The sequence below is a fragment of the Empidonax traillii genome, unplaced genomic scaffold (assembly GCF_003031625.1).
Source record: "Empidonax traillii isolate 1590-97213 ecotype Southwest subspecies unplaced genomic scaffold, ASM303162v1 scaffold1314:size239288, whole genome shotgun sequence".
NCBI lineage: Eukaryota > Metazoa > Chordata > Aves > Passeriformes > Tyrannidae > Empidonax > Empidonax traillii.
This window is the reverse complement of record NW_020956507.1, coordinates 13228-21278: the sequence shown is the minus strand read 5'-3', so window position 1 is coordinate 21278 and position 8051 is coordinate 13228. Positions and strand designations below refer to the sequence as shown.

The 8051-nt window shown below is 43.6% G+C and overlaps 1 long non-coding RNA gene across 1 annotated transcript in view; it reads right to left on the bottom strand.

The window, feature by feature from the left end:
- LOC114069621 overlaps positions 1-8051 on the bottom strand; it is a 10508-nt gene that overhangs the window by 1011 nt on the left and 1446 nt on the right. Inside the window, exon 2 of the long non-coding RNA XR_003573804.1 lies at positions 3559-3567. This is a non-coding gene — a long non-coding RNA (uncharacterized LOC114069621). The remainder of the gene's footprint in view (positions 1-3558; positions 3568-8051) is intronic.

The following is an 8051-nucleotide window of genomic DNA, read 5'->3' as shown; positions in this document are numbered from 1 at the left end:
CCATGCGCCTCAGACAGTCCAACGATTGGTAGTCTTAAAGCACACATTCCTGGGAAAAGTTTCTGTTATCACCGTTTCTCACACATTGCTTTCTGCTGACCTCTGCATTCCTGCAGCTGCAGACTTGTTCTTGTTTGACTAACGGTCAGCTCCTGGCCTTCTCAGAACCCAGCACAATCCTTTAAAACTACCAAGACCCCAGCACACTACAACTTTTGTCAATTTCCTATCTTCCTCTTTCTCCCTGTTGTATACTTTCCAGGTTTCATTTATTAATACCTCCAAATCCTTGTTAGAAGGATGATCGATCTTTTGTAACCTGTTTCTAATATCAGGGTTACTTTGTGCCATTAACAGTCCCAATAATTGTTGCTTGCCTATTTCTGATGACAGGTCCAGGGTAGCGTATTGTCTCACGGCAACTCTAAGCCTGTCTAGGAATGCTGCAGGCATTTCATCTCGTCCCTGTCTGACATCATACAATGCGGTCCAATTTACAGCTCTAGGTATAGCTTTTTGCAACCCCACTAGGACCAATTTTCTGTATTGTTCTAAGAATTCATAATACCCTGGATTATTTGGGTCCCAATTAGGGAAAAATATCGTCTATGTTTCCTCTTAAAACCCTTGTTGCAATCTGTCCTTCCACATGGTTTCTTGCTGTTTTTATTACAAGCTCCTTTTCTGTTTCTGTCAATTCTGATAGTATCAGATCTATATTTGACCAATCAATATCTTGATTTTTCACAATTAATTCAAATCTTTTAGCCACTTTTTCAGGATTTTCTCTAAAACATTTAGCTTCTTCTCTCCAGCTATTCAAATCACGCTTTCACTTTTGTCTGTTCACCTGTTGGTGCTATTACTTGTCGAAAAAGAGCAACTGTGTGCCTAGTTTCAGTTTTAGCTTTCCCTTTACCTCCTATCTTGTCTTTAGCTTTCTGTCCAGCAGTCCAATATGTACTGCTAATTCCTTCTTCTGGGTCATCTACACTTTCTGCTATGCTCTCAGAATCTGTTTCATCCCTTCCTGATCCCTGTGGGCTACCGGGTTTCTGTCCTGCCTACTCTGGCCCCCTTGGCTGTAGCTCATGGGGATATATTATACTTTCTTCATCACTTTCTCTTTTCCCTAATTTGAGACACTGTTGACTAATACTACAAGAGTCACAGCAGCCCTTTTTTGGTTTATCATTTTTCTGCTCCTTTTCTAATGCTAAGACAAAAGGATCTTGGGGCAGGACATTTGTTCCAGTTTTTCTGCCATTCAGGTTTATTTCTTAAGGTGAAAAACATATCTATCTGCTTACATTACTTCATCCCACTTTTGCTGTCTACTGAGAAACAGCATGAGCTGTAAAATTGTATTGTAATCAAGACTTCCTTCAGGTGGTCATTTTTCACCATCATCTAATGTATAGAGGCCACCGGTTTTGGTAGTATTTTAAAAATGTCCTTTTATTCAGATTCCCTCTGGGAATTCCATCTAACTCCTTCCAGTTCTTCAAAATGCAACCCAGAGGTGTTTTAGTATTTATTTCTTTACTTTTTTTGCCTCCCATTATTATAAGAGCCCAGTATACCTCTTACAACTTTTTTCTTGGTCTCTTTGGGAAGGGATAATATGTATAATGTGTCTTAGGCACTTGCAACACTTTTATGACAACAAGTGTAGGGACTGGTTCAAACTCTCTGAGCATCAGTAATATGCCATCCTATATAGGGGTCGTGAGCCCACACAGGTTCCCAATTACTAAAGTTCTCAATTACTAATAGATCATATCCCTTCCATTCTAAATGATCTATAAATTCACTCAATGTTCCCCATAATTCTTCAAGTACTTCTCACACGGAACTGCAGATTGGAACTCCTCACTCACTTCGCAGTAAAGCCTGTTTCTCACACACCCACTGACACAGTCCAAACTTTCTCAAAAGTTTCCCTATGTCATGAGTTTTACACTCTAATATTGTGTTACCACACAAAGACACAAGATGTCACTGCAGGCCACATGTAATGTAATGTAATGGTCAGTCTTTGCGAACGAAGAACTGGGGAAGGTCTTTACATCTTCCAGCCTGCGCATTGGATTTTTTTTAGGTGAGACACAGTGTGCGCGGAACTGAGCCCACCCTTTAATCCTGAGGTTCATCTGCCGGGGCCAAGCGAGCTTGGACGGTGGCAGCGAGGTCCTCGGGACGTAGATGGATTGCCTTACAGGGCTAACGAGCTCCATCTGCCCGGGGAGGGGCCCTGACCAGGAATTGAAACCGGGCCTCGGCGGTGACAGCGCCGCGTCACCACTAGACCACCAGGGGCTCCCTACTCGTAGACCACATAATACACACTTTACAGCAGATTTGAGTAAATCTTTAGAAACAAATACCTATTAGTCATATGACAATGATAACTTGCCCACTGGGTCTCTTCCAAACTTTGATTAGCCTGACACCTGATACAATACAGATTTAGGGTTTGATTTAATCTTATTTCTTGAGTTCCCCTTGGTCCTAAAATGTATTTACCACAATTGTTGCATAAAACCCTCACATATAATGAGCAGAAACAAAAAGGACAAATCTTAACTCTGGGCTTTAGATGGTAAGTTCTTAGTTACTCATTCAGAATTACCGGAACCACTTCCCATAAATGATTGCCAATTTTAAACATAAAACAAGACAGCATATAACACAAAACAAAACAGATAAAAACACAGAGTGCTATTTCAGTTGTTTACATTCCAGGAATTCCTTTACAGGAGAGAAGAAAACCAAAAGGAAACTTAACACCTTAGCTCCCAAACCTTAAGAAAACCTAAAGGAAATTCTTGCTTTCCCAAATCTTAAGACAACCCAAAGGAAACCTAAGAGTGTAGCTTACCCAAATCTTCAAGTCAGAATAAACATCATTTTGGCCAAGTAAAACATAATGCAAACCGAATCTAGGATAAACCAGACAGGGGTTATTACCCCTTTTAGAATGTGTCCCTTCTCATACCCTGTGGGAACAGCGTCCTGTCTCCGTCTTACAGAGTAAACTCAACCAAATTAAACCAAAGAGCAAATATAAATACCTTTTTATGTTGAGCAGAAGTCACATCCACCTGTGTGGGAAGCCAAGGGGTTAAGGGGAGAAGATCCAGTCGGAGGCCTCGAAGGTCCCCAGGCCCCCTGGATTCCAGCACCAGAGGAGTTAACTCTTGGCTGGCTCACCAAGAATGATGCCAAAATTGGCAGGATATAACTGCTCAGAGATAAAATTTGGTCTTAAAGCAGCAAAGGTATTTATTTCGAGCAACATTAGAGAACCACCTGACTCACGTCGGACAAAGTAGCTCTAAGGTTTTGGTGAGAAGTCAGGGGTTCTTATGCAGTTTTCATGAGGGATTACAACATTTCTACATACATATTCATCAGGTTTTGACATCTAATTATAATATTCATAATAGGTGGGGTTTGGGCTGAGCTTGAGGTTGAGTCATCTTTTGGGGAGATTCCCCGTGGTTGATCCTGTTCTTCGGCCTCAATTGGGGTCTTTCTCTTCTTCCTCGGTTGAACTCTTCAACTCTCTTTGTTTCGCTGACTACATGTTAGGGGCTTGCAAAACCCCCCTGACTCATTGCTCCTTTATCTCCCTGGATGCCCATCCTATCTTTATTTATGACTACTGGGTTGACCTTTCTGCTATCTTTACTAGAACAGAACAGAACAGATTATCTCTGCTATATTTCAACATAAGCGGAACTGTTGGAGCAAGGTACCATCTCTCTCTTAGCTAATCCTTTAAAACCTGGTCCCTGTCTCTGTTATATTTTAACATAAACATCTAATTCCTCAGAGCAAGGTACCAGAACCTCCCCCAGAGCAAGATTCCAGCACCCTCTAAGTTAACTCTTAAAACCCTTGCTCTGTTTCAATGCCAACTCTGTGCCAACAACGGTTCTGCTGTATCTTTTCCAAAAGAGAAGTTCCCAACAGTGAAACTATACAATATTTTACCATGCCACATTGACAAACACAACCACGGACCAACTATGGCAGTCTCAGACATGACTCAGGCCTCTGTCACAGGCATTAATCAATCAATCAATCTGAAGTTTTAACATATTTTTTCATCAATTTTAGTATTATTCTTAACTTATTTCTTTAAATCTCGACTATGGCATGTGCATGAGTGCATCTAATTGTACACATGTACCCAGGACTAGGTGTTTGTTGGTTTAAAGCATAAAAGACACTGTATAAATAACTTTGCTTTTTTAAAGGTACCAAGAACAAAGTTACAGGCATTTAAATTATCAAATAGATTCAATGGTTCCAACGCTGTGTGTCCATTCTTCAAATGATTCATGCATCCAAGCTCCCCCCCTTTTTTTTTTTTTCCTTTTTCTTTCTCCTTCCTTTCTTTCTCTCCTTCCTCCTCCTCTTTCAGTTTCATAGTTGAAGTTCAGGCCGTGCTTCGGAGAGAGACACGGAGGTGTGCAGATTGGGGGTGGGGGGGCGAGTGACCAGGAGTTGATTTTCTCTGGATGCCGCTGCCCCTCGGGTTCACCCACCGCCGCGGAGGAGGAGGGGAAAGGGGTGGAGAAAGGGAGCCTGTGGCATCCCAGGTAGCTGGCTGGTTCTGGACCAGCCCGAGCATGGTGAGGATCGCAACCAAAAGCAATTACGTTTCGAGAAAAGCGCCATGATTAAGAATGCAGGGGGTAAATCTCCCACCAGAGGTAAATTGGTATGATTAAAAGCAGGAGACAGAACCCTCACAGGAGGGAGACTACCACGAGTAAAGGTAGAAGACAGACCCCCTCAACGGAAGTCCTAAAGCCCCCATCAGCCAGGAATATAAATAGACTGATCAGCAGAGCAGATAGATGATGCCCCAAAAGGGTGCAATGAAACTACTCAGAGACAGTTTTGGGTCTTTAAGCAGCAAAAGGTATTTATTTCAAGCAACATTGGGGTGTTAGACAGCTTGCGCTGGACAAACTAGCTCCAAAGTTCTCAGTGAAAAGTCAAGTAATTTATACAGTTTTGGTGAGAGATTACAACATCTTTACATGCATATTCATATAATTGCAACATCTAATCATAATATTCATAATAGATGGAATCTGGGTGGAGCCTGGGGTGGAGTTGTCTTTTGGGGTGCTGTTTTGGTGGTCATTCCTTTTTCGTCAGCCTCAAGGGGTCTTCTTCTTTTCTTCCTCGGCTGAACTTTTCAACTTTCTTTGTTTTGTTGAATCCATGATGGTGAATTCTGCAAGATTTTGGGCTCATTCCCCTATTTCGCCTCTCATCTCTTAAGTGTTCCTATCCTATCTCTTCATTCATGCTCTTATCTAGGCGTGTACGCATTCTTTGGCATGTAAGCCTATCTTGGATGCAAGGTACCATCCTTTAAAATTCCTAAGACCTAGCATCTATCTCAAGCTAAGCATTCCAAGTTAACTCTTTAGGCCCTTACTTGCTTCATTTCCCCCCTTTTCTTAGAACTTACGAATTCTTTCGTCAAGTTCCACAGACAAAGGGTTTCGATAGGTGTGCATTGCTACTCACATTATGTGAGTCCTCTTTAATACGGCACTCAATCTGAACCACAACCAGACATTAAGGATGGATAGCAGAATCATGGTTCCTACTATGATTAATATTGGATGCAATAGATAGTGAAACACTTGTGTTGCTGTAGGGGAGTACCCTGTAAAAATGTTCCACCAATGGGGTTCTCCTTCATGTTCTACATCAGTTAAAATAGACTTTATGCTTTCAGAGTCACGCTTCACTTGACAAAGCATGCGTTGTGTAATAGTTAATAAAAGCAAAGGTGAATAATTTGCTAATCAAATTAAATTTGTAATGTTAGTGATTAGTTTGAATTACAGGTGTCAAGCCACAATGTTGTATTACTATGGCAAGCTATATCTTCTTGTGTTGAACAGGTTCTGAATGTAAGTTTGGGTGTGCCTGTAAAATGTGGGTGGAGGAAGTCGTCCAGAGGAACGGGAGGAGGGGGGGAGAGAAGTCTGCCGCCTTCCTGCCCTCATCCGGGACCTGCCGCTGTCATCTAAGCGCCAACTAGAGGGGAGGGGATAATGGCACATATAAAAGACCAGTGTACGTTTTTTGGCGTGCAGACCGTTGGTGGAACAGGAGTTTCCCCCGGTCTCCCAGCGTGTTGTTTTGCTTATTTGCTTTTAATAAATTTCTACTATATTTTAAAAATATATCTGGTCTTTTGACTATAACAATTTGGTGCCGTGTCTCGGATTTGGATCCCTGTGCAGTGGGATTCTCCCTCTGAGAGGGCGCCCCCGTCCCTGTTGGACGGCTCAGGAGGGTCTCCTGCAGCACAGATTTCAAATATTTGACCGAAATTTTGAAGGCAAATAAGCAAATAAACTACTGCAGTTCCCTGTAATTTTCGTGCACGAACTCCAGACGAAGACTTGCTCAGGGAGAGAGCGAGTGATTAGGGTGTGAGAAATAAATGAAACGGTTTTATTACAAGCAGGGTTTCCATGATTGCCTCATGATGAGGAGTTTGTGATCAGGGGTGTTCTACAGTTGCCTATGGCTGCAGTTCTGTTGCAGCCATGACCTGTTAATAGTTGTGATCATGTTACTGTTGTTTGCTATTGCTGTGTGAAGGCGAACCAGGAAACCTGTAAGGCAATGAGACCAACCAGGGCTCATTGCCAAGGGACCATGCGGCTGGGACAGGGAAACAATCTGATAGGATGGTTAAAACAACCAATGGACTGGAAAAGAGAAGTGTGAGCCTCTTGCGTGGGGGGGATGTCCACGCAAGTGACCCAGGGCCTATCTTGCATAGGAACATGAGACATACACACAAGTGTTATATGACTCGCAAAATGGCGAATTCCTTTATTACAAGCTGGTTATATAGGGGGGCTATAGAAAGTTCTGGTACAAGGGTGGGTTTGTGCAAGGAAACATCGAATCCAAAGGGTTTCTGATAAGGGGGCTCGGAAAGATAGGTCAGGAATATATGCCTGGCCATATAGGGAAAGGGGGTATCTAGGGAGGAAAGGGAGGTGTGGTCTGGAGGTACAGGAGAGGGGGGTCCTGTGGAGGACCTGTTTCTTATCACTGGACTTCAGGCTTTTCCTTGGTTCCAGCTGTCAGAGCACTCCGAGATGGATTTCTTCCTGAGAGGCCCACTGTTCTTGAAGCATCTCTCTGCATTCCTTGTAAGCTTCCATTCGTCCACTCCCCACATGAGCCTGCCCTGAGAGAACCAATTGGGCTCAAGAAAAGGCTATATTGCCTTTTAAGAAAGAAAGAAAGCAGAGCAGAGCTGAGCATGGGAGGGACAAGGGAACAGTTATGCAAATTGAGAGACCTTAAAAGAACTGCCCCCCCCCCATCTCGGTGTGTTCTCAGGCCCTGGCACGAGGCAAACCTGATTGCACCCAGCGCGCGCTGAAAATAAAAGTTCTTTGTTTCACTTTATTTGGCCGTCTTCGAAATTTTAATTTGAGATATTTCTCACAATTTGGGCGCTCGTCCGGGATCCAATGTCCGCCAGTCCAGGTGAGGGACCAGAAAACCTGGAAGGCGCGCCCCGCTGATTTCAGCGGTCCAGAGACCTGTGCCCTCTCCTGGGACGGCAGCAACGGAGGACCCGAGGACGAACGGCGTGAAACAAAGAAAAGGGGGAAAGGGAAATCGGATCCGGTATAGAAATTAATCCGCGGTAACCGTTAAACCACGTGCAAGAGAATAGGTAAGAAAAGGGAAAAAGGCTTCTCGGGGGGGACCCGGTGGTAATTGAAGGCTTTTTCGGGGGGATCCGGAGGAAAGAAAGCATTTTTGGGGGGGACCTGGTGGAAATAGAAAGCATTTTTGGGGGGGACCCGGTGGAAATAGAAAGCATTTTTGGGGGGGACCCAGAGGAAATAGAAAGCTTTTTCGGGGGGATCCGGAGGAAAAAAGCATTTTCGGGGGGACCCGGTGGAAACAGAAAGCTTTTTCGGGGGGTCCGGAGAGCAGGAGGCTTCTCGCAGGGACCCGGTTACAATTGAAGGCTT